This window comes from Musca autumnalis, unplaced genomic scaffold (genome assembly GCF_047663935.1).
Source record: "Musca autumnalis isolate F117 unplaced genomic scaffold, ASM4766393v1 scaffold_4, whole genome shotgun sequence".
Classification (NCBI taxonomy): Eukaryota; Metazoa; Arthropoda; class Insecta; order Diptera; family Muscidae; genus Musca; species Musca autumnalis.
Window position 1 is genome coordinate 14,317,311 of NW_027411977.1, and position 24,380 is coordinate 14,341,690.

The window sequence follows — 24,380 nt, forward strand, 5'->3', positions numbered from 1 at the left end:
ATCGGACTTTGTAAAATTACGTATTTTAATACTATAAACCGAAATAACGTCATCGGGATAAGTCATAGGTTCCTGATATTGTATGTGAAAATGCGGGGATAGTCTACGGTCATTGTTTGGTGAATAAATCTAACATACGGGTCCTAACATCCATGATTTTGGCATGGTCCTAAATTCTATAATGATGGCACCTACTCCTGCTCTGCTAAAATTGACTAAATTAATCCTAGAATCTGATATACATACATGTGTGTATCATGAATGATCATAACAAATTTAGTTAAGATATGGCTAGTTACTTGAATTTCAAGGGTTAATTCAGTCAGTTTTATCAAAGCAGGAGTGGCTGCCATCTTTATGGTATTTAGGAGAATATTTTTGTTATTGACGTCTTCTATCTAGAATGAACTTTTGTGGGACAAAACTTAATATACTCAGATAAAGTACAACATTAACCCTAAAACGTGATTTAACTTTTGGCAGATTCCTGGCATTTAGGTACGATTTAGAGTTTTGGTGTATTCGGCGAAATTTTCTTTATAATTTTTCCACTTCCTATTTACTTCCTCTATTAACGATTTTAATAGAACCAAAATTGAGCCTTTGATTTTGCTATGCTATTCAAAAAATTAAATATAAATATAAAGAGCATCCACAGTTTTCATTTATTTCCTTTCTTTCTTTCTGTCTCCATTATTTTCAATGTTATCGAAATAAAGCATATTGGGAATACTTATTTGATATGGTGCGGAAGGTGGACATGTACGTTCCAAAGAGTATACACAGCGGCAGCAGGAATGTAAAAACTAAAGTAAATGTGGCGTAAAGTTGCTTTTGCCACTCGGCGGTGTAAAAGCCATGTGTTACGCATTGATAGAATTCTTCCACGAAAGGACCACGAGCCACATGAAATATGAAAAACTGCAAATAAAAAGTGGCGAAGAAAGGGATTAAATATAATATATAAAAGTAATTTTTTTATTATTAATATATTGTCTGGCGTAAAACAATGATGGCAGATTAAAGCGATTATTGGTAGAAATGGTTTCGTATTACGAAAAACATGCAACGGATTTCAAAAAGGAAATGAACATGTGAAAAACATGTAAAAAATGGACAACCGAGAGTTTATATCGTCCGCCACCGTTCTTATTAACAAACCGTTCTGTATTAACAAACAGATATTTTTAAAGTGAGTTCATTAAAAAAGACTTGCAGTCGGAAGAACCATCCAAACCATCAAAATATTTAAGTTGATTTTCTGCAAAAGCGGAGTCGTATAGCAATGGGTAATAGTTATAGATTTTGCATAATTTGGGATATTCTCAATTAAATAAATTCACAATTCACTTGACCTTGAGCTCGGGTTGGGCATGACTATTTTATTTCTATACAAAAACGAAAATAACTGATAAGGATTTGTAGCGTAATCCGAATCTATGGTTATTATAGATTTGAAATATTGAACAACAAAACTGATTAAACTGAATTACTTTACAAATAATAAGTAATACTCATCTGAACCAAAAGGGTGATGTGGTGCAGTGTATAGTGTGCCAGACTACAAACCGATAGATAGGGGAATCTTCAAATCTCGGTGGAGGAAAACGTTTCCTTCAAATTGGTTTTCAAATATTTTTAAAAACTAAGAAAAAAGTTAAGTGTTTTGAAAACTTCCATCTCTGTTATGAACACATGTTAAATTTTGTTTCGATCTGGCAACTCCTTCATATAGAAACAGGTGTTCAAAAAAGACGCATCTGCATTTTTTTTACAATGGAAAAATTAGAAATGCGTGCTGTCATTAAATATTTACATAAAAAAAAGGTTTATCGGGACAAGAATTTCATAATGATATGGTAAATGTGTTAGGTGAAAGTGCTCCTTCATATGCAACAGTAAAAAAGACAACGCACCAGCGCACAAGAGTGTTTTAACAATGGCTAAAATCAACGAATTAAAGTACGAGTTGCTTGACCACTAACCTTATTCTCCTGATTTAGCTCCCAGTGAGTTTTACTTGTTCCCAAATCTAAAAAAATTCCTTGCTGGCAATCGATTTACCTCAAATGAAGATGCAATTACAGTTGTAAACCACTATTTTGAAGACCTTGAGGAAAACTATTTTAATCAAGGTATAGAATTGCTAGAAAAGCGTTGGACTAAGTGTATTGAAGTTTCAGGAGATTATATTGAATAATAAAAATATTTTTGAAAAACTAACTATTCTCTTTCATTGATAGGCTAAGGTGTTTCCGAACCGCCCTCGTATCTTCTAAAAAAATTCCAACAAAATCGGGGCGTGTTTTGTAGAGTTATTCAATGTTAGAGTCATTTTATGCAAAAATAGCCCATTTAACCCACATGTATAATCGAAAGCCCAACGGGAACGACCCCAACGAAAACTCTCCGATTTTGTTCAAGTTTTGTCCGAAGGTAAGGATTGTTGCGCTGATTACGGAAATGTATAATTTTCAACGGTTGCGGATCCGGTTCGCCGGTTATTCGACCAGGTTCTACTGAACCGATTACTGCAAAGTGGATATCGTTTGAAAGCTTACGAAAGTATCTAACACATAGTGTCGTTACTTTAACCGGTTCGCCTCACAATGTACTTACGCGTCTAATTTTTTTATTTGACCTTTAGATCGCGATATCTCGAAAATGGTAAGTCTTTTTATACCCTCAGCCTTTAGGCTAAGGAGGGTAGATATACTTTGATACGACGAAAATGTGCCTCATCGAAATAATGGTTTTAGACCCCAAGTATGTTTAGAGGAAATGTGTTTCAGACAATTTGGAGTCGATCTAGCCATTAGAGTTGTACAATCTAGTTCAGTTGAAAGATCTAGTTCAATAGCTCAGCTCTTTAAACTGAACTAGGTCAGAAATCTAGTTCATAGTTCACTGTCCAGTTCAATAATTCGGATCAAAATCGTTCACCGGCTCTTAATGGATCTTTTGATGAAAACGCATACATACACCAAATACAAACAAACAAATGACTTATATAATTTAACTACTCCATAACAAAAATATTACATTTGCGTAGTTTTATTGCATTCTTAAAGAAAGATTAATTAATTTTAGAAAAATCATCGTTCATTTAGGTGGCTGGCAAAAAATCGTATGTTGTGTGTGTGTAGAAATTGTCATTGCAAAAAAGCTTTGTGTGTGTGTGTTTCTTTTTATTTTTTCCCTTTTTTTCTATCCAAAAAGGCAGATTGAATCTGGATTCGACATATTGTAATATGTTATGTCTCGTATGTTTTTGTAGAAATCTTCATTTTTGGACAGCTATTCCATGTACCTTGATCCAAAACATAAAGAAACTGATCACATTACAAAGGCATCCCTTAACATAGACGACGCCGTCACTTTATATATTTGTGAACGACATGTTGAACTAGATTGTGAATCGTTCTTGATCGTACAGTCACCGACTGAACTATTGAACTATAATGAACTATATCGACTGATCTAGTTCATACGCTCTTTTCAATGAATCGTTCAATTGAACTAGTTCGTTCATGAACTATACAACTCTACTAGCCATGTCCGTCCGTCTGTCTGTCTGTCCTGCTGGCTGGAGCGCTCGATAACGCTCGAACGGATGAACCGATCCGGTCCAAATTTTGGCTTTCGTAATATTTTGCCCAAACTTAGTTTAAGTTCGAAGATGAGCTACATCGGTCCAATCCTTCCGGTACCTCCCCCACAAAAGTTCGAAAATGTTCGGAAAGTTTGTGCGCACGATTACTCTTGAAGGGAGTGCCCGATTTGGTCCATACTTTGTATAGCGTAAACTTTCTACCAGAGTAATATGAGGTTCCAATATGGTCTCAATACGTCCACTCCGTCGGGTACCTGCCACACAAAATTTCGGAGAAGTTCAGTTTAGGGCCATCTCTCGAATCGCTTTGATTTTTGTTTTAACAACTTGTATTCACTGCCCTCTATACGACGGTACAAATTTCTTCAAGGGCAAGTCCGTACTTCCTGAGAAAATAGCACGAAAGTTGCAAAAAACCCCTATGACACCGTGTGAGGTGGTTGGAGCGCAAGATAACTCTTGAACGGATCTGCCGATTCGGTCCAAAATATGGCCTTAGTAATATTTTGTCCAAACATAGTTTAAGTTTGAAGATAAGCGTTATCGGCAAACAGCCCGAATAGTGTATAGGGGGTTTTTACACTATTCGGGTTGTTTGCTCAAGAAGTATGGACTTGCCCCTAAAAAAACTTTTACCATCGTAATTGAGGCAGCGAATGCAAGTTGCTTCAACAAAAATCGAAGTGATTCGAGAGCAGGTCTTAATATTGAGTTATCCGAAATTTTGTGTGGGAGGTACCGGATGGAGTTGACAAATATAGTCCATATTTGAACCATATGTTGTGGCTGGAGATCCACTTCCATAACGGTCAATGTCGATCCATTCCTTTTAGTATATCCTCCGCAAAACTTTTGATCTTTAATCCTAATCAAAATTTTTGTCGGTTCAAACGCCCAAAAGTTTTAAAACCACCTAAATACGTACGTATTTTGGGAACAAGTTGTTTCAATATACACAGGCTGAGGGTATATCTCTGTCAGCAAAGCCGACTGATACTTTTTTACTTGTTTAAGATTCATAAAGACCACTCTTGTAGACAATTATTGAATCTACAACTTTTACTTTAGCCGGCTTTTGCTAAGTCTTACCGTTTTTGAGGAAAATTAAAAAAAAAAACTGAATATTTAATTAATTCTCTTTCGAGTTGAGCTGTTAGGCCTTTAGAGATACATTGAAAAATTAGGAGTCTACCGAAGTCCCACGCATCCAACCATTACACTACGTTTCACGGGTGGTAAATCCGATCTTCAGGTGTATTAGGATGTTGTTTTTGTGGCAGACGAAGGCAAAGCTTGGTAACTGGTATATATATCGAACTTCATTAGATAAATGTATATGCGAAATTATGTCAGTTAATTGAAACTCCAACCTTTTCCTATAGTCCTGCTTGGTAATCCCATTTTTCAATGTTCACAAATACTATGGTAAGTTTTATTCCTACATCATTAGTAATTGCTCTTCTATATCAGAAGATTTTATTTTTTGATCATCAATTATTGTCTACTAAAGTTTTGACAAGTTGATGGTGGCTTAGAACGCTAAGACGCCGGCAACCTTGACACTCAGTTGTCGGAGACCCAGGTTCGAATCCCAGCCTGGCTCATGCCTTCGTCTGCCACAAAAACAACATCCTAATACACCTGAAGATCGGATTTACCACCCGTGAAACGTAGTGTAATGGTTGGATGCGTGGGACTTCGGTAGACTCCTAATTTTTCAATGTATCTCTAAAGGCCTAACAGCTCAACTCGAAAGAGAATTAATTAAATATCACTATAAATGGCCTTCGCCTTAATAAGGCAAAAATAAATGGGATCGATGGGGACTTTTAGGACGTTGCTTCTAATGGCCAACCCTAGCTCTCCACCAAAATTCAGCTTTGTGGGAATTTTTGCTATATCCCCCTTATACGCATGTCTATTTTGACCGGACTATAAAGGCAACATATAATTTTTCAACCTAGTGCTGATAGACTCAACATGTATGTACATACGGTTCATATTGTTCTGCTATGATCACAAGACGATAAGAACTTAGATTCTCAAAACATATTGAGAGTGGCCTAGGATGAGCACCCCGTGTACATTTCTGAAAATCGAAAAATTTTAGTAGCTTATTTTCAAGTAGAAATAGCGTAGAATCAGTGGTAGAATTTTCAAGTCGATCAGAACAATATAGAAACTAAAAACATGTTTTTCTTGAAATGACATTTTGAAATCGGTACCAACTCTCGTTCGAAAACTAATGTTCCGATTATCATAAATTTTTTTGCTGTTATCAAGGACATCAAAAACTAGTCCTTCGTCGATCATTTCATTTTTATTTTTTTTTTTTTGGCGTTTTATGACCATAAAAACCTCACTTTTTTATGCCAAAAATTTAAATTTTGACTTTCTTGGTCCACCATTGCACGATGGGGCCGATGACAGGTGTTTGAGGACAAAAATCACAGGGGCAAGCTAGACCTCCACAATTTCGTGCACATATTTGTAATCGGCCTAGAAACTAATCTGCCAAATTTGGTTGATATCGGTTCATATATAAATATAGCTCTCATATATATGTTCGCCCGATTTCGAGTAATTGATGGACCAAACACGAAAATTCTGTCCAATTATGATGATATTTGGAATATGTGATGGAATTCAGACTGGAAATAAGATTGCCAAGTTATTTTGAAATCGGTTCATATTTGGATATAGCTCCCATATATATCTTTGGCCGATTTGAGGTATTTGGTGCAACAAACACGCAAATTCTGTCCAATTTCGATGAATTTTAAAATGTGTGACGGAATTAGGCCTAGAAAACAGTATGCCAAATTATATCGAAATCGGTTCAGATTTGGATATAGCTCTCATATATATTTTTACCCGATTTTAGCAGCAATCACGCTATATATGTCCAATTGTGATGAAATTTAAAGTGTCTGACGAAATTTGGTCTAGAAAACATTATTGAGACATCATATTGAAATCGGTTCAGATTTGGATATATCGTTCATAAATTTTCTTTGTCGAAGTTAATTGTTTTCTCATTTTAGTTGGTTGATACCGAACTTCCTTGAGAACATAGTTTAAATATTTTTCTTTTGACAAATTGGGCGAAACAGAGGCGGCATGAATCAAGAGCTTGGTATTGTTGCCGGGTTCATAGGAGACTCCCGAAGCAAGTTTTCTTCCTTTACTATAATCCACATTATGGCGCCATTTCTTCTTTGTATCATTACCTTGTTCTAGCGTAAATACTGTGTCGCTAGCTAACCATAAGCTTTCAAATTGTAATACACGATTTTTTGACTTCCAATTTTTTATCCATTTTTGGTTAAGGCGTGCACAAATGTTATAAACTCGTTTTTAACTCCTGTAACGAAGTTGTCTTTGACACCTCGATTAAATTTCGCAGAAATCCAGTATAGGTTTTCGCTGATTTTTTTATTCGCAAGTATACGCAAAATTTCTTTTCAAAATCTGTTAGCCGGCATTGCCACCTTTCACCAGATACATATTTTTACAAGAATACACCCCGATACCGAAAGTTCTACTCCATAGAACACATGGACAGACTACACCAAAAACATCACTTACCGACACAACAAATTATTGACCACGTCTTATATTACATTTACATTTTTAATAATAATCTTAATTTAAAATATATAATATCAACAGATCAGGTTTTGGCGCCAAAATACTTAAGTTGTTTAATAACGACTGAATGTCAGAAATAAACGGAATGAAAATTATGACATCTTTGGCAGCTTGGCATGTCGCCAAGGGCGGTTGCCAGATTGTAATTTTTTGGCTTTGAAGGTTTGAAAGTGTTAAGAATATAATTCCGTTATTGTTTGATTTCAATCACTGACTTGAAAAATTGACTTTTTGCCTCAAAAACCTGCCATTGGCCCCATCGTGCATTGCAGTAAAATCAAATCTTTTTAAAAAATCGATCGATGAAGGACTAGGTCTTTATGTACTAAAAATATTAAAATATATGTCGATCGGGTTATTAGTTTTCGAGTGTTTCGTGGACGGCCATTTGCCACAAAAGAAAAATATTAATCAGTGCTATTTTGTTTTATTTTATTTCCAGACCCCTTTTGCAATTTTTTTGTGTCATTGTTGGGCTTCGAACATGGAACTTTTCGCTATGAAGTTTGGCCACTCCAACGCTAAATAAGGAAATGACGACAAAATTCTATCTTCTCATTGACAATCAAAATGAAAAATTAATAGTCCTGGGATTTGAACTAGGTAGGAATCGTCGGTTTCGTAGTCTGCCACGCATCCACTGTACCACAATATGACCTTTAAGTTCTCTCCTACTTTACTTTACCAAATTGCAAGGTATCTGTTCCGTGCTATTTGGTAATCTCATAATAACTGTTTTTGTTTTCAGCAAATTTAAATAATTTTTTAACAAAAATATAATATAACAAGTAAAAAAGTATCAGTCGGTTTTGCCGACAGAGATATACCCTCAGCCTGTGTATATTGAAACAATTTTTTCCCGAAATACGAATGTATTTAGGGGGTTTTAATAATTTTGTATGTTTGATCCGACAAAAATGTTGATTAGGATTAAAAATCAAAAGTTTTGCGGAGGAGATACTAAAAGGAATGGATCGACATTGGCATGGGGTTTTACACTCTTGGGGCTGTTTGCTCAAGAAGTATGGACTTGCCCCTAAAAAAACTTTTACCATCGGAATTGAGGCAGCGAATGCAAGGTGCTTCAACAAAAATCAAAGTGATTCGATACTAGGTCTTAAAGTTAACTTATCCGGACGGATGGAGTGGACAAATATAGTCCATATTTGAACCTGATCTATATCTGGTAGATATATTAGGATGTGTAGAGTATAGACCAATTCGGCCCTCCCTTCAAGAGTTACCGTACGAACAATTTTTCCGAACATTTTTCAACTTTTGTGGGGGAGGTACCAGAAGGAGTGGACCGATATGGCTTATCTTCGAACTTAAACTATGTTTGGACAAAATAAGGCCATATTTTGGAACGAAGCGGCAGATCCGTTCGAGAGTTATCTTGCGCTCCAACCACCTCACACGGTGTCATAGTGGTTTTTTTCAACTTTGAGGCTATTTTCTCAGGAAGTGAGGACTTGCCCCTGATGAAACGTGTACCGTCGTATGGAGGGCATTGAATACAAGTTGCTAAAACTAAAATCAGAGCGATTCGAGGGGTGGCCCTAAACTGAACTTTTCGGAAATTTTGTGTGGGAGGTACCCGAAGGAGTGGACCTATTGAGACCATATTGGAACCTTACATTACTCTGGTAGAAATTGTGTAGAAATTTTTCAGGAAGTGAGGACTTGCCCCTGATGAAACGTGTACCGTCGTATGGAGGGCATTGAATACAAGTTGCTAAAACTAAAATCAGAGCGATTCGAGGGGTGGCCCTAAACTTAACTTTTCGGAAATTTTGTGTGGGAGATACCCGAAGGAGTGGACCTATTGAGACCATATTGGAACCTTACATTACTCTGGTAGAAATTTTACGCTATACAAAGTATGGACCAAATCGGTCACTCCCTTCAAGAGTTATCGTGCGCACAAACTTTCCGAACATTTTCAAACTTTTGTCGGGGAGGTACTGGAAGGAGTGGACCGATGTAGCTCATCTTCGAACTTAAACTAAGTTTGGGCAAACTATTACGAAAGCCAAAATTTGAACCGAACTCCAGCCAGCAGGACAGACAGACAGACGGACGGACATGGCTAGATCGACTGCAAATTGTCTGAAACACATTTCGTCCACACATACTTGGGGTCTAAAACCATTATTTCGATGAGGCACATTTTTATCGTATCAAAGTGTATATACCCTAATTAGCCTAAAGGCTGAGGGTATAAAAACAACCCAGTAGCATCTGTGTTAATTTTGTCTAATAACCGTAATTAATTTAATATACATATGTATATACTAGTCTGTATATAAACAAAAAACAAAAATAAACAATATGACAAAATACCGCTGAAGGGTTTTGGTTGTTTGTACACTTGTTGAAATTTACTAATATGAAGAAACATTTGTATTCAACTCAAATAATATTGGTTTTATTTTATTAACACATAAACATCTTTTTTGTGTATTTGGAGTATAAATTTATCCAAATATCCAACAACTGTCAAAAATTTAGACTTTGGATAAATTTTCAACTCTGTCAATTGGATATAATGAAAAAGTAATTCAACGATTTATATCATCGAATAAATGTTTTCTTCAAAGAACACAACTTCCATTTAAAATATGTATGTTGCTCGAAAATTTTTATAAAGCAGAAAAACATTTTTATGTTTTGTTCGACCTTTTTTTCATCAAGTATAAAATTTGAAGCACCGCGATTGTATAATTTTAAAATTTCTTTGTAACAATCTACTCGAGCTTTTTTTGGGCGCTTGTCAAATTGTGCGTAATCCAACGAAATCAAAACCATTTTACGGACAGTTGTTCATGTACTATCGAATGAAATACTTTGGGCTAATATGGAATTATTACCTTTTTTCTGTTGCGAAAGTACCTATGCCAAGTTACTTCACTAGAAATCCTAAATGCCAAATTATAGCTACACCTTTTTCAGATGTAATTCGAAACATTTTATTTGTAATTCGTAACATTCCATTTATAATTCGAGAAGTCCATCGAAATAATGGTTTTAGACCCCAAGCATGTTTGAACGAAATCCTTGTCAGGCAATATGGAGTTGATTTAGCCATGTCCGTCCGTCTGTCTGGCTGATTGAGCGCACAATAACTCTCGAATGAATCAACCGATTCGGTCCAAAATTTGGCTTTCGCAATATTTTGTCCAAATTTAGTTTAAGTTCAAATATGGGTTATATCGGTGCACTCTTTCAGGTTCCTCCCTCGCACAAATTCAAAAATATGTTCGGAAAAATGTGGCCACTATTACTCTTGAAGGGAGTGACGGATTTGGTCCATATTTTATACATCCTAATATATTTACCAGGTATAGATCAGGTTTGAATATGGACTATATCTGTTCACTCCTTCGGGTACCCCCCACACAAAATTTCGGTTAAGACCTGCTCTCGAATCACTTTGATTTTTGTTGAACAACTTGCATTCGATGCCTCAATTACGACGGTAAAGCTTTTTTCAGAGGCAAGTCCATCCACTTCTTTAGAAAACAGACCAAAAGGTGTAAAAACCCAAATGGCTTGAGAGCACAATAACTCCCGAACCGATCAACCAATTTGATCCAAACTTTGGATCTTCTAATATTTTGTCCAAATTTAGTTTAACTTTTAAAATGGCCCTTATCGGTCCTCTCCTTAGGGTACTTCCCCCACAAAAATTGAACATTTTTTTCTAAGTGCAGTTTTGGGTCTGTTAGAAGATCCTTTAGAAATCTATACCGATGCTGTTCGTTGTGGTCCTGTTCACAGCAGTATTATGTTTTCCGTTGACAAGTCCATGTTTCCTGGCATACTGGTATAAATTTTATACGATGACTCACTGAAATGACAAGTGGGGGCGATATCTATCGAAAATATATAACTCCCTAAATAAAATCCACTTCCGTAATGGACTATGTCGGTCCATTCCTTCAAGTACCTCTACCGCAACACTTTTTAACTTTAATCCTAATCATCATTTTTCTCGGCAAGTTTAAATGTCCAAAAAGGGCCACAAGATTCTGAAAAAAAAAAAAACACACACATAGGCTGAGGGTATATCTCTTTCGGCAAAGCCGACTGATACTTTTTACTTGTTCTACTTTGATGCCAACACAGCTTCCACGTAAATTATTTTTAATGTTTGATATAATGGGATCCCTCCTAAAACCCTTTAGTTTAAAGAATTTATGTCATACTATATATAATATTTTAACAATTCGCGTATTCTGAAAGTGTGAAACTCGGATTCATCGATTGTAAAACATTGTTGGTTTTTAGCATATACCCTCGTTAGCCTAAAAGCTAAGGGTACATAAATTTATACAGATTAAATCGAATGTGATGAAAGCATTATTTCAATAATTGAATGCATGTTAGTAACTAATTTATTGTCACGCAACAAACAGATTTTATCACATCATATATCATTTAAATTTCGGCTACGAAAAACACGAGAAATAACAGTGCAAAAACGTGAATAGTTTAATGGCCATTAAGTATGCTTTATTTTTGTTTTCATTTTGGAGACGGGGATGACAAGCTCTAGCAATATGTTAATAATTTTATAAGGTTGTCAACAAGTTGTAATCACGCAATGGTTTTTTTATGGAGGAGAAACAAGGAAAAAGGATATACGGGACATACGAATGTCCCTGAACTTTTGCCAGTTGAATTTTAAGACAAGCCAGTAAAAAACATTAAGTTGGGCTGGGCCGAAAAATTGCCGGATCACGGATAGCCCAAATGCCTAAAATTGGTAAAAAAACATAGATAAAAATGTCTTCAATCTATTGGTATCTTTATATGGTGGATATGCCAAAAAATGGGCCTATGTGGACGCTTGTTGGTGGAGAAGTTTCGTGACCGCTGAAAATCTCAAGTTTAAAATTACAGCTAGTTCGGTAAAAAAGTGTAGCTAAAATCCTAAAAACCCGAAATTGATGATTTTTGGTGGAGAAGTTTCGGGACCACTGAGAACCTCAAATGTCAAATTTCAGCTAGTTCGGTAAAAACATTTAGCAAAAACCCTCAACTTACTATAAGTCATGTATTGTTTTCGTATGGATATGAGTATTATTACCAGGATTTATACAATAAAGGGTATTTATAAAAACAAACAAGTAAAAAGTGTCAGTCGGCTTTGCTGACAGAGGTATACCCTCCGCCAATGTGAATTAAAACTTTCATTTACGGACAGATAGAATGTATTTAGCGTATCATCAGAATTTTGTGGCCCTTTTTCAACATTTGAACTTGCCGACAAAAATGTGGATTAGGAATTAACACAAATGTTGAACTTTTGTGGGGGAGGTACCCTTAGGGAGGACAGATATGGCCCATTTTAGAAGTTAAACTAAATTTTGACAAAATATTAGGAGATCCAAAGTTTGGACCAAATTGGTTGCACCATTCAAGTGATATCGTCCTAACATTTTAGTGACATTTTTAAATATTGGGGAGAAGTACCGGATGTTGGGGACCGGTATTGCCCCATGACACTAAATTTGGATATAATATGACGAAGACCAAATGTTGCACCAAATCGATAGAACAGTTCGAGAGCCACATATGGCGACATAAGACATTTTACACCTTTCGGGATGTTTTCCCAAGAAATATGGACCTGCTCCTGAAAAAACTTTTACCGTCGTAATGGAGGTAGCGAATGCAAATCGCTTTAACAAAAATCAAAGTGATTCAAGAGCAGGTCTTAAAGTGAACTTATCCGAAATTTTGTGTGGGAAGTACCCACAGGAGTGCACAAATATATTCCATATTCGAACCTGATCTATATCTGGTAGATATATTAGGATCTGCAGAGTATGGATTACATCAGTCACTCCCTTCAAGAGTTATCGTGCGCATATTTTTTTCCGAAAATTTTTGAATTTTTGTGAGGGAGGTACCTGAAGGAGTGGACCGACATGGTTTATCTTCGAACTTAAAATATGTTTGGACAAAATATTATGAAGGCCAAATTTCAGGCCGAATTGGCAGATCCGTTCGAGATTTATCTTGCGCTCCAACCACTACACACGGTGTCATAGGGGTTTTTTTTTGCAACTTTCAGGCTATTTTCTCAGGAAGTATGGACTTGCCCCTTATGAAACATGTACCGTCGTATGGGGGACAGCGATAACAAGTTGCTACAACAAAAATCAAAGCGATTCGAGAGCAGGTCCTAAACTGAACTTTTCCGAAATTTTGTGTGAGAGGTACCCGAAGGAGTCTGGTAGAACTTTCACGATGTACAAAGTGTGGGGCAAATCGGTTACTCCCATCAAGAGTTATCGGGCGCACATATTTTCCGAACATTTTCGAACTTTTGTGGGGGAGGTACCGGAAGGAGTGGACCGATATAATCCATCTTCGAACTTAAACTAAGTTTGGGCAAAATATTACGAAAGCCAAATTTTGAAACGAATCGGTTTCTCCATTCGAGAGTTATCGTGCGCACCAGCCAGACAGACGGACGGACATGGCTAAATCAACTCCATATTGTCTGAAACACATTTCGTCCAAACATACTTGGGGTCTAAACCATTAATTCGATGAGGCACATTTTGCCCGTATGAAAGTGTATATACCCTCGTTAGCATAAATGCTGAGGGTATAAAAAAGGCAAAATAATACCTCCACATATTGGTTGTAGCGCCCACTTTCGTCGGTACCTTGGCCGTCTTTATAAGCGATTTCGATTGTACTTTGTTTGGTCTGAAATAATTATGCCGAGGAGCTACAAAAGCAATGACACATTTTATTTACGCTTTTACGTTTTTTTTTTTTTTTTTTGAAAAATTTTCCCTTTAACTGTAATTGTTATACTCATGTCATGGTAGAACAAGAAAAGGTAGCAGCAATACCCAGCTGACTGAACTGGGTTGTAGTGTTAGTGTCAAATTCCATTCGACATTTTATGTATTTATTTCTATGTTCGATGTATATTAGGGATATATATTTTTGAAGAACAAATTTATTCATCAGAAAAAAAACTATTTCCCATAAAGACGGCTTCATATCATTGACATGTAACCTCCTCCAGGTCCGAACGACATGCCGCACACTAAAACACCGCTTATAGAGGCGGTACAATATTTGTTAATATGTGTGGTATTTTCTTAAACTTGAAAAGAATAAAGCCCTAATAAACATGTGCTTTTTTGTTTTCAAAAGCAAATGATTGAAACATCTTCTCTTTTTTCAATGAATTACCAGCGACCCGAAACATTTTTGCAAGTATTCTATTTTCTGCGAGAATTTATGCATTTAGTGGAATGATATGGAAACATTCAAATTGAAAATCTAACGAGTTTTCATTCATGTTTTCCAAAATATTCAATCAAATGTGAAAAATTATTAGTTTTTTAAATTCCAATAATTTATAGACATTTCCTTGTTTTGTTTACCTTTACGTTGACACTAAGGTTTACAAACAAAAACAAATTCCTTTGTGGTTGTTGTTCGAGATGTATTTGTTGTAGTATTAACTTTACCTTGTATTTGTTCTACCATGTACTCATGTATTGTTTTATTATTATTCGTTTATATGATTAAGTAGAAAAGTTTGTAAAAACTAAACTCTTACATAGAAATGTTAAATTACACTGTGCAACATTTTGGAGCCAATCGCGTGCAAACAACTTCTGTCCAGAATTTTATGAAAGTAGAGGGCCAATAGGCAAAAACCATATTTGGGTTTTGTTTTCTTAGATCGGGTTCGGGTTTTATGGCCTCATCTAAACATGGTTAAAGATCGAATTTTTAAAACAAATCGTGGCTGTATCTCTGAAACCAATACGAATCTTGTTTTGACATCTGCAGCAAACTTGTAGATAAGAGCAAGAAGAAACTATTTGGAGGAGTAGTGAAGTCGAAAAACTGCATTTATTGCCTCAAATTTTATAATATATCTAAAAATTCTATAATTTGTGTATATTTCGCAGCGTATCTCTCAAAATGTTAAATTATTCTTAATGTTACCTTTTGGGAAAATATTCTCTGGAATGTAATACACAACTCTTAAGAACATTATATTGTTGTAAAATGCCTCTATCGCCTTGTTTATATGTTGTTTTCAACAACAATTTGGTAAATATTTCAATAATTCATTGAAATTCCCAACATGAGAATAAACAGCCTGTGTGAACATTGTTTGAAATAAGTTTTGTAAAAGGTATGTTATGAAATACGCCTTAAACAACGTGAAATAACCATTTTAGAGTTTCAGAATGTTCTGAAGAATTGATGGTCACATTATTTGTAAAATTTTTAGAATGGTTACTTGTTTTAACTCCCAACAGTTTAGTTGTTACTGACCAGAATTTCAGAAACTATGTAAACTTTTCTATATTTTAACGAGTTTGATGCGCTAGAGGCAGCTTTTCCTAGTTCATCTGTTTGACACATAAGTTCTACTACTTTAGGACTACAATATTGCTGAAGACTGCAAAGCAAAATTCTTATTAGTTTCGGAGATAAAGGTCCGATCACTAGAAAAAAGGCTCATTTTAGGTCGGTTTAGATGAGGCCATAAAATGTAAACCCGATCTAAGAACACAAAACCGAATTAAGGTTTTTGTAGTCTCAATATGTACTTTCAGAAAATGTCCATTAGAAGTTGTTTGCATTTCCAGTGTTGCACAGTATAATTATTGTACACTATGAATTTATACACACAATAAATATACAAATACAAACGCATTTTACTTACGCTCCATTCAATGACAGACGGTTAAAAAATAATACTTTAAATTTCCATTGACAGCCTATATATGAATTATGTTTACTTAGGTGTTTCAATTTTTTGGTCCCAATAAAAATACTATTGATTTGGGTGGTTTGTTATTACAATTTCCTCCAAATGTCTGTGTAAATATTTGTTTATTTTTTTCCATTCTTTCCTTTGTGAGAAATGGGATGGTGGAACAACTGAATCAACAGTTGTTGAAACCAACTGAAATACGCTATCATCGAATATTTTTGGAAAATATAAATCGCGGGTTTGGGTGTGTATATATGCATGTTTGTGTCTGTGTGTGCATTTAATACTATCATGCATTCCTAAACATTTATATGTGTAAACAAACAATTGGCCAATGAAATATGTATGGTGATATTTTTTACTGTTTCTTTGAAAACTCCGGACATATTTTTATATTTAAAATATTGAAATATCCAATTAGTTACTAAAGCTAATTGTTTTAATTAAATATACAATTTGTTTTGTTTAATAAAAATATACAATTTTTACATATTTTTAGGAATTCATAAAAAATATGCATATTTGTGTCTGTGTGTGCATTTAATACTATAATGCATTTCCGAAACATTCATGTGTGTAAAAATACAATTGTCCAATGAAATTTGGTAATAATTTTTTACTGTTTCTTTGAAAACCTCCGGACATATTTTTATATTTATAATATTGAAATATCCAATTAGTTACTAAAGCTAATTGTATTAATTAAATATATAATTTGTTTTGTTTAAAAAATTTTTACAATTTTTACATATTTTTAGGAATTCATAAAAAATATTAAATGCTATCAATACAATAAATAGCCAGTTCGTGGAACACAATGTGTAGGAGAAATGAATTATATTAAATTCAAAGAAACCCTTAACCACAAATCCTTTCGAATTGGTTTTAATTTCATTTCATGTTACAAATTTCGGCATTGAAATATGTAGTTGCAATTCTTTAAAGTTGCTATACATCTTTTCTATAACATTCTATACATATTAATTCTTTCTATATTACCAAGAATTGTTTTCTCAAACACTTCAAGAACAGCCTCTTCCGCCTTCATAATCACCCACGTTTCAGTGAAACACAACGGTACAAGTAGCATCAGTTTTTAATATAGAGAGATTTATATTAAACTTAGGTATAAACATTAGGGCAATACCAAAAAAAATTTTTTTGGTACTCCTATCCCCGAAATATTTTCGATTTGATCCAACCTAACGATCTTTGTTTGCATAGTAATTTGTATGGGTCCAAAGGGGAATTTTCACGAAAATTTTTAAATTTAACTTTTTGCCAATTTGCAGTTGTGAAGTATTTCTGAAGCCTTAAATTATTTTCCAATGACAAACCAATTCTACTATATGCATATGTGGTCATATGTAGGTAGTTTGGTCCCTATAATATAGCTAATTTTAAAATCCAAGAAGATTTGCACAAAATTTTCTAGGATTCGTTTTTCTAGCCACAACAATGATTGGACCATAATTGTGGCCTTTAGAAAACTTTTGTGAAAATGCAACTTTGGTCCCATACAAATACTATGGAAAGAGAGATCGCTAAATTGGCACGTTAACCGATCGCCATACAATTTCATATATAAAGTTTTTGGATCAAATGGAAAACATTTTTTAAGGAAACAGAAAAAGGTTCAGTCTAATGGACTTGCCAAGGAAGGTCCCGATCCATACGAAAAGTTCTATACAGGCCAAAAAGTCAGTAACTTTTATACAAATGCAGATATTTGCTGATAATGTTCGAAGTTTTTCTTCAATTGAAATTCGGTAAAGTGTCTTATCCAGTGGTTGCTCAGAAAATCAAGACCAATATAATATTGCATTATAACTTTTTCATTTCTACAGTGTTTTATTTAACTTGCTTTGGTGTCCTTTTAATTCAAATCTAGTAACTCATTTTCAACACAGTTTGAACACTTTTCAGATTTGGATGACAGTACATGAATACGGAACCAAAACCAATATGGGCTCATTTTGTCCTATATCCCCCATTTAGCGGTACCACCCGATTTCAGGTGTTTTGATGATTTTATGTTTATTTTCAGTTCGAATTGGCTGTAACTTGGCATTTGGAGCACCCAATTGTACAGAAACTATCCCACCAAACGACAAATTATTATTTATAAAATTTGCCTCATCGAAATAATGGTTTTAGACCCCAAGTATGTTTGTACGAAATGTGTTTCAGACAATTTGGAGTTGATTTAGCAATGTCCGTCCGTCTGTCTGGCTGGCTGGTGCGCACGATAACTCTCGAACGGATGAACCGATTCGGTTAAATTTTTGGCTTTCATAATATTTTGTCCAAACCCGCAAAAGTTCCAAAATGTTCGGAAAATTTGTGGGCACGATAACTCTTGAAGGGAGTAACCGATATGGTCCATAATTTGCACATCGTGAAATTTCTACCAGACTTAGATGAGGTTCAAATATGGACACAATCGGCCCACTCCTTCGGGTACCTCCCACACAAAATTTCGGATAAGATCAGTTTAGGACCTCCTCTCGAATCGCTTTGCTTTTTGTTGCAACAACTTGTATTCACTTCCCCCCATACGACGGTATAAGTTTCATCAGGTGCAAGTCCATACTACCTAAGAAAATGGCCGGAAAGGTGCAAAAAGACCCTATGACACCTTGTGTAGTGGTTGGAGCGCAAGATAACACCCTAACGGATCTGTCGATTTGGTCCAAAATTTGGCCTTCGCAATATTTTAAATTCGAAGATGGGCTATATCGGTTCACTCCTTCAGGTACCTCCCCCACAAAACTTCAAAAATGTGCGCACGATAACTCTTGAAGGGAGTGACCGATGTAATTCATACTCTGCACATCGTAATATATCTACCAGATATATATCTGGGTCGAATTTGGACTATATTTATCTTCTCCTTCTGGTACCTCTCACACAAAATTTCGGATAAGTTCACTTTAAGACCTGCCCTCGAATCACTTTGATTTTTGTTGAAGAGATTTGCATTCGCTACCTCCATTACGACGTTAAAAGTTTTTTCTGGGCCAAGTCCATATTTCTTGGGAAAACAGCCCGAAAGGTGTAAAAAATCCCTATGTCACCATATGTGGCGGTTGGAGAGCACGATAACTCTCGAACTGTTCAACCGATTTGGTCCAACATTTGGTCTTCGTCATATTATATCCGAACTTAGTTTCAGGGGCAATAGCGGTCCACAACTTTCGGTACTTCTCCCCAATATTTACAAAATGACACTAAAATGCTGGGACGATATCGCTTGAATGGGGTAACCAATTTGGTCCAAACTTTGGATCTCCTAATATTTTATCAAAATTTAGTTTAACTTCTAAAATGGCCCATATCGGTCCTCCCTAAGGGTACCTGCCCTACAAGAGTTCAATATTTGTGTCTTAGTGCAGTTAATTTCTAATCCAGATTTTTGTCGGCAAGTTCAAATGTCCAAAAAGGGCCACAAAATTCTGAAGAGACCTTTAATACATTCTATCTGTCCGGAGGTGAAAGTTTCGCTTCACATTGGCTGAGGGTATATATCTGTCGGCAAAGCCAACTGACACTCTTTTACTTGTTTTAATTATTTTTTGTTATAACCTGCTTTATGTTTGGGGGGAAATTCAAATCAAACAATTTGGAGACGTTATAGCCTGGCTGGAAACATTTAGTAAACATTTGGACTACGAAATATTTTGTCCACTTTCTTGAATACCTACTCCACAAAAATTGAAAAACATTAAAAACATAAAAAGGTCGAAAAAATAAAATACAGAAAATTGAAAATGTTTCGCTAAAATTATGCACACGATAACTCTCAAAGAGAGTTACCGATTTTTTATACCGTTATATTTTTAATAAACATTGATCTAGTTTGAATATGGACATAAACATAAATTTTTAGAAAAGTCTTGGACCTCCTCTCGTTTTTTTAACGGCTTATCATCATTGCACAATATAATGGCATAGGTTTTTGTATGAAGACATGCTCCACAAATTCTAAATCTAAAAGCTAATTTTTTCAACCTCAGTTTTATTTGCGCTCATGCTCCCACTAAAGACAAGGACGAGCAGACCAAAGATATATTTTACGAGTGCTTAGAAGAAACATATGACCGGTGTCCTGTCCATGACATTAAAATTATTCTAGGCGATTTTAATGCCAAAATTGGAAAGTACAACATATTTGGTCTAACTGTCGGAAAATTAAGTCTCCACAGTGAAACGTCTGACAATGTAATGAGGCTGACAGATTTCGCTGCGACAAAAAAATGTTAGTTAGCAGTACCAGATTTAAACATCTCGACTTACATAAGGGCAACACACTGCCACCAGACTAAACACGAGAAACCAAATTGATCACGTTGTGATTGACGGAAGACATTCATCGAGCGTGTTGAATTTAATATCGTTCTGAGAAGGAAACAGTGACTTGGAACACCACTTTGTTGCAGCAAAAGTACGTACCCTATTAAACGTAGCAAATAAAGTAAGAACAGACACAACGCGGAGGTTGGACCTCGGTAAGCTGTAATCACTATAGATAGCCACAAATACACTTCTCGTTTCGATAACATATCGTCGGTGTCATGCTTAAGTGTTCCATATCTCACTTTAGACTTTTTGAGATATATGTGGTTTCTAGGATTTTCCCGTATGCTCTTTCGGAATTTATGGCCGGCTTTTTCTGCTCTAGTTTCCGAGATATCCATGTTTCGGCCATAAAGCATAAGTTATTTTCGCGTGTGAAATTAATATTTTAATATCTTAACATTTATAAACACATTTAAAAATCAGAACTTTAATATCCGATTTAGATAATTGTCACTTTGTTTCATGAGATTTACAATATTTTGCATGTGCTAGGCAACTCGTAAAAAATCTATTTTTAAAAAATTATCTAGAACTCTTTGTTCCAAAAGTTATTCTTCTATCTTTTGTCAAAGATGTTCTATATACTATTACTAATAAATTTAGTCGAAAATATAAATATTTCTCCAGTCAGCTCCAAGCAGTTGACACTTAATCATGACACCGACGATATCAGCACATTGGTAAAGTATTGCTCACTCCAAACATGGATAACAGAGACCTCCACTATGGACCTCAAGATATGAAAAGGAGTATCTTGCTGCTACCGAAGAGAAGAATACGACATATAGGGAAGGAAACACATATCAAACCCAGAAGATGGTATTAGCGGATACCGCCCGGTCAATATGATACCGCCCTGTAAATTATAGGAACATAAGTCCCCAGCAATAACACTTATTATAAAACCCCTTACTAACCCATTATTTAAACAAATTAAGGAAAAGGTGGTGATTTTTTGTGCGCTAAAATAAGCAGTTAAGTAAATAGTCGCAAAAAGACGCAACTACTTATTAAACTACTTATTTTAGTGAAAAAAATTAAAATAATGGGTTAGTAGGGAGTTTTTTAATGAGTATTTTTTCGGTAAGTAATATGGCAAAAAAACCTTACTAAAAATTGGCTTTTATAGTACTTTTTGGTAGTCATAACTACTTACAAAACTCCCTACTAACCCAAGGCGCATTGAATTACTAATTATTCTATGACCAATAGAATATCTAGTTATTCTGTATTTAAAGTAGGTTTTCGCAGAAGGTCAAACAATAGAGATATCGCAATAGTCGCTAATCCAAAACAAGTTTTAATTTTTCGCGATTTCAATTATAATGATGAATATCTCAGCTTTGTTTGGGGACCTTCCAAATGCAATGCCTGGCTATGAAAGTAGAAAATCACGCCTTTACAACGATACAAGGTAGGTTCGAGATATCGCAATAGTCGGTTATGCATCTCGTATTTCCATTTTTTTTAATCACGCTACAGGTCGCAATTTTTAGATATCAAGGGAGATATCATAATAGTCGGTAATGTATCCAATTTTTCCATTTCTTGTAATCTTGTAATCTGTAGCGTGGTCGCACTTTTGATTGGGGCTCCCAGCGAGGAATGAACATATTGAGTTTAGTGGAAGTCAGATAATATTCCCTAAGAGAAATGTTTACCAATGAAAACCTTATGCACATGGGTAGTGGTGTAGGGTATCACATAGTCGACCCTGTCCCGACTATAGCCTTTGCTCACATCTTTTGCTCTTAAATATTGTTGAATCAGTCATAGTTAATGCTTTGCGTGTGGGGAAGGGCCTTTAACACCTCGTACCAACTTTAGACTTCATCCGATATGTTAGTTCGAGTTCCAATTGGATTCATTTACTTTATGGGTTTTTAGAGACCAATCATATCGTAATTGCTACAAATAAGCATATAAAACGACTTAGTCGCATATGAAACTGCTACATCTTCCCTGCTGTAAACTTTTTTACAACCGACGCGGTTAATGTTGGTATAGGAGTGACAACACAGGTCGTTCTCTGAACTTTCATTTTTTTGTACATTTCCATGTTCTGAGTGTTTTGAAGGTTCTCATATACATATGTAATTTAATGGACAACATCTTCCATTAGTAATGTCGATTTTTTTTTTGCTTCATTGCCAACATTCCGAGAAAGGTACTTTAAAAGATTGATACATTTCTTTTTCTGTCTTCTTCAGAATTGAATGATTGAGTGGTGATACATGTCTGTAATAAATGGCATATGTATGTATAACTTATGACTTGCTGCTCCACTATTGTTGATTTAATTTAATTTACCTTAACTTCATTTTATTGTCAGTGGCAATTTATTAAACGCATCCATATTTTGTTTATGACTAACGCAAATGTCATTTTTGATGTATGCCATAAATTTTGCAGTTGATATATTAGTTATGTTTCGTATAAAGTTGTCAGGTTATTTGTTGTTGTTGCTGCCGGCTGAGTTTGGGAATATTTATTGTATTTATGGCACTCCTTTCTCTTTCTTTTGTTAACTTTGTTTGTGGGTAGGTAGTCTGGGAGGGAGTGAAAAAAAAACATATTTGGTTTATAATCCTGTCTTTATTAAATGACAGATCACAGTTGCTATGACCCCTCCATTTGTTTATACAAAACATGTACAAATGCGGGGGATGGGGAATTAAAGTTTTGATAAGTGCAAATTACTTTCATTTGGTTATACGGGATTTTATACTCGACACCACGATGTCGGTGGGGAGGGCTTTACAAGTTGATTTTTTTTTTTTTTTTGTATTTTATTAAATTCATTTTTATTTATCTACATTACTTAAATATTGCCCCAGCGCCATTGAGGCATTATTGAGGCTTATTTTATATTAATATTTCATTTTGTTTTTAAAGAACGGTTAGCATTACTTTAATTACATCAAAAGAAATTGAAAATAAAAATGTTATTATTTATTTGATTTCAGATGACTTACGTCAGAAGCATTCCTACATTTGTTGACAAGAAAGACTTTAGTTCAGTTTTAAAGTGAGATATTTGTGATTGATTCTTAATGTGATTGGGCAAATGGTTAAATTCTAAGCATCCACTATGTTCAATACGTTGTTTTGTCATTTCCAAACGACATCTTTTAACTCCTAAATTTGTACAGTTCCTCGTGTTTACCAAAGTTTGATTGGCATTGAATTGAATTGAGTTGAATCCAATATTCCTTACAGATTTATACATATATGTCAGGATCTGTAATTTATAGCATCCATACAATGGAAGTACATCTCTGCAAACATTATTATAAAGATCGTACGTTGGGTATAATTGAGGCAAATTAAAAACAATCTTTAGAGCCTTATTCTGCGTCCTTTGAAGTGACTTCAAGTGAGTAGTTTTCTTATGTGCATATATAATTGCCATATAATTCAAATGACTTTGCACTAGTGAATTATATAGTAAGCGTTTGGTTTTAATATTAAACTTATTTCTGAACTTTCGTAGAATTCCAATAGCAGGAGCAATTTTCATACGTAATGAGTCCATGTGTACATCCCACGTCAGATTGTTTTGCATATGTATGCCTAAGTATTTTACAGACTGACTTTCAGATATGCTTTTTCCTCCTATGGAAACATAAAAGTTGGAGTCAATTTGTGGACATCGAGGTCTAAACCTTATTATTTTCGTCTTATTGGGATTAATTACTAGTTTATTAATTCTGCAATATTCCATTAAAAATTCTGCATCATGTTCCATTTGGGCCTTTAGAACCAGTTCATGATTATATGGATATAATAGGGTTATATCATCCGCATACATAATTAATCTCCCATGTTTTGGTACAACATTTTGTGACACACTGAAATACGGGTCCTAGCTCTGCCTTATTGGACAACACAATATGTAGTCGTGATTTTACTGCCTTTTTGAGACTGTTCGGCAAACAATAACAACAACAACAATAATAATAATAATAATAATAATAATAATAA

The 24,380-nt window shown here is 35.0% G+C and overlaps 1 pseudogene; it reads right to left on the reverse strand.

Annotated features, from left to right (window-relative positions):
* Positions 1-642: 642 nt before the first annotated feature.
* The window catches only part of LOC141402754 (gonadotropin-releasing hormone receptor-like), a 101,683-nt pseudogene continuing 77,945 nt past the window's right edge, over positions 643-24,380 (reverse strand).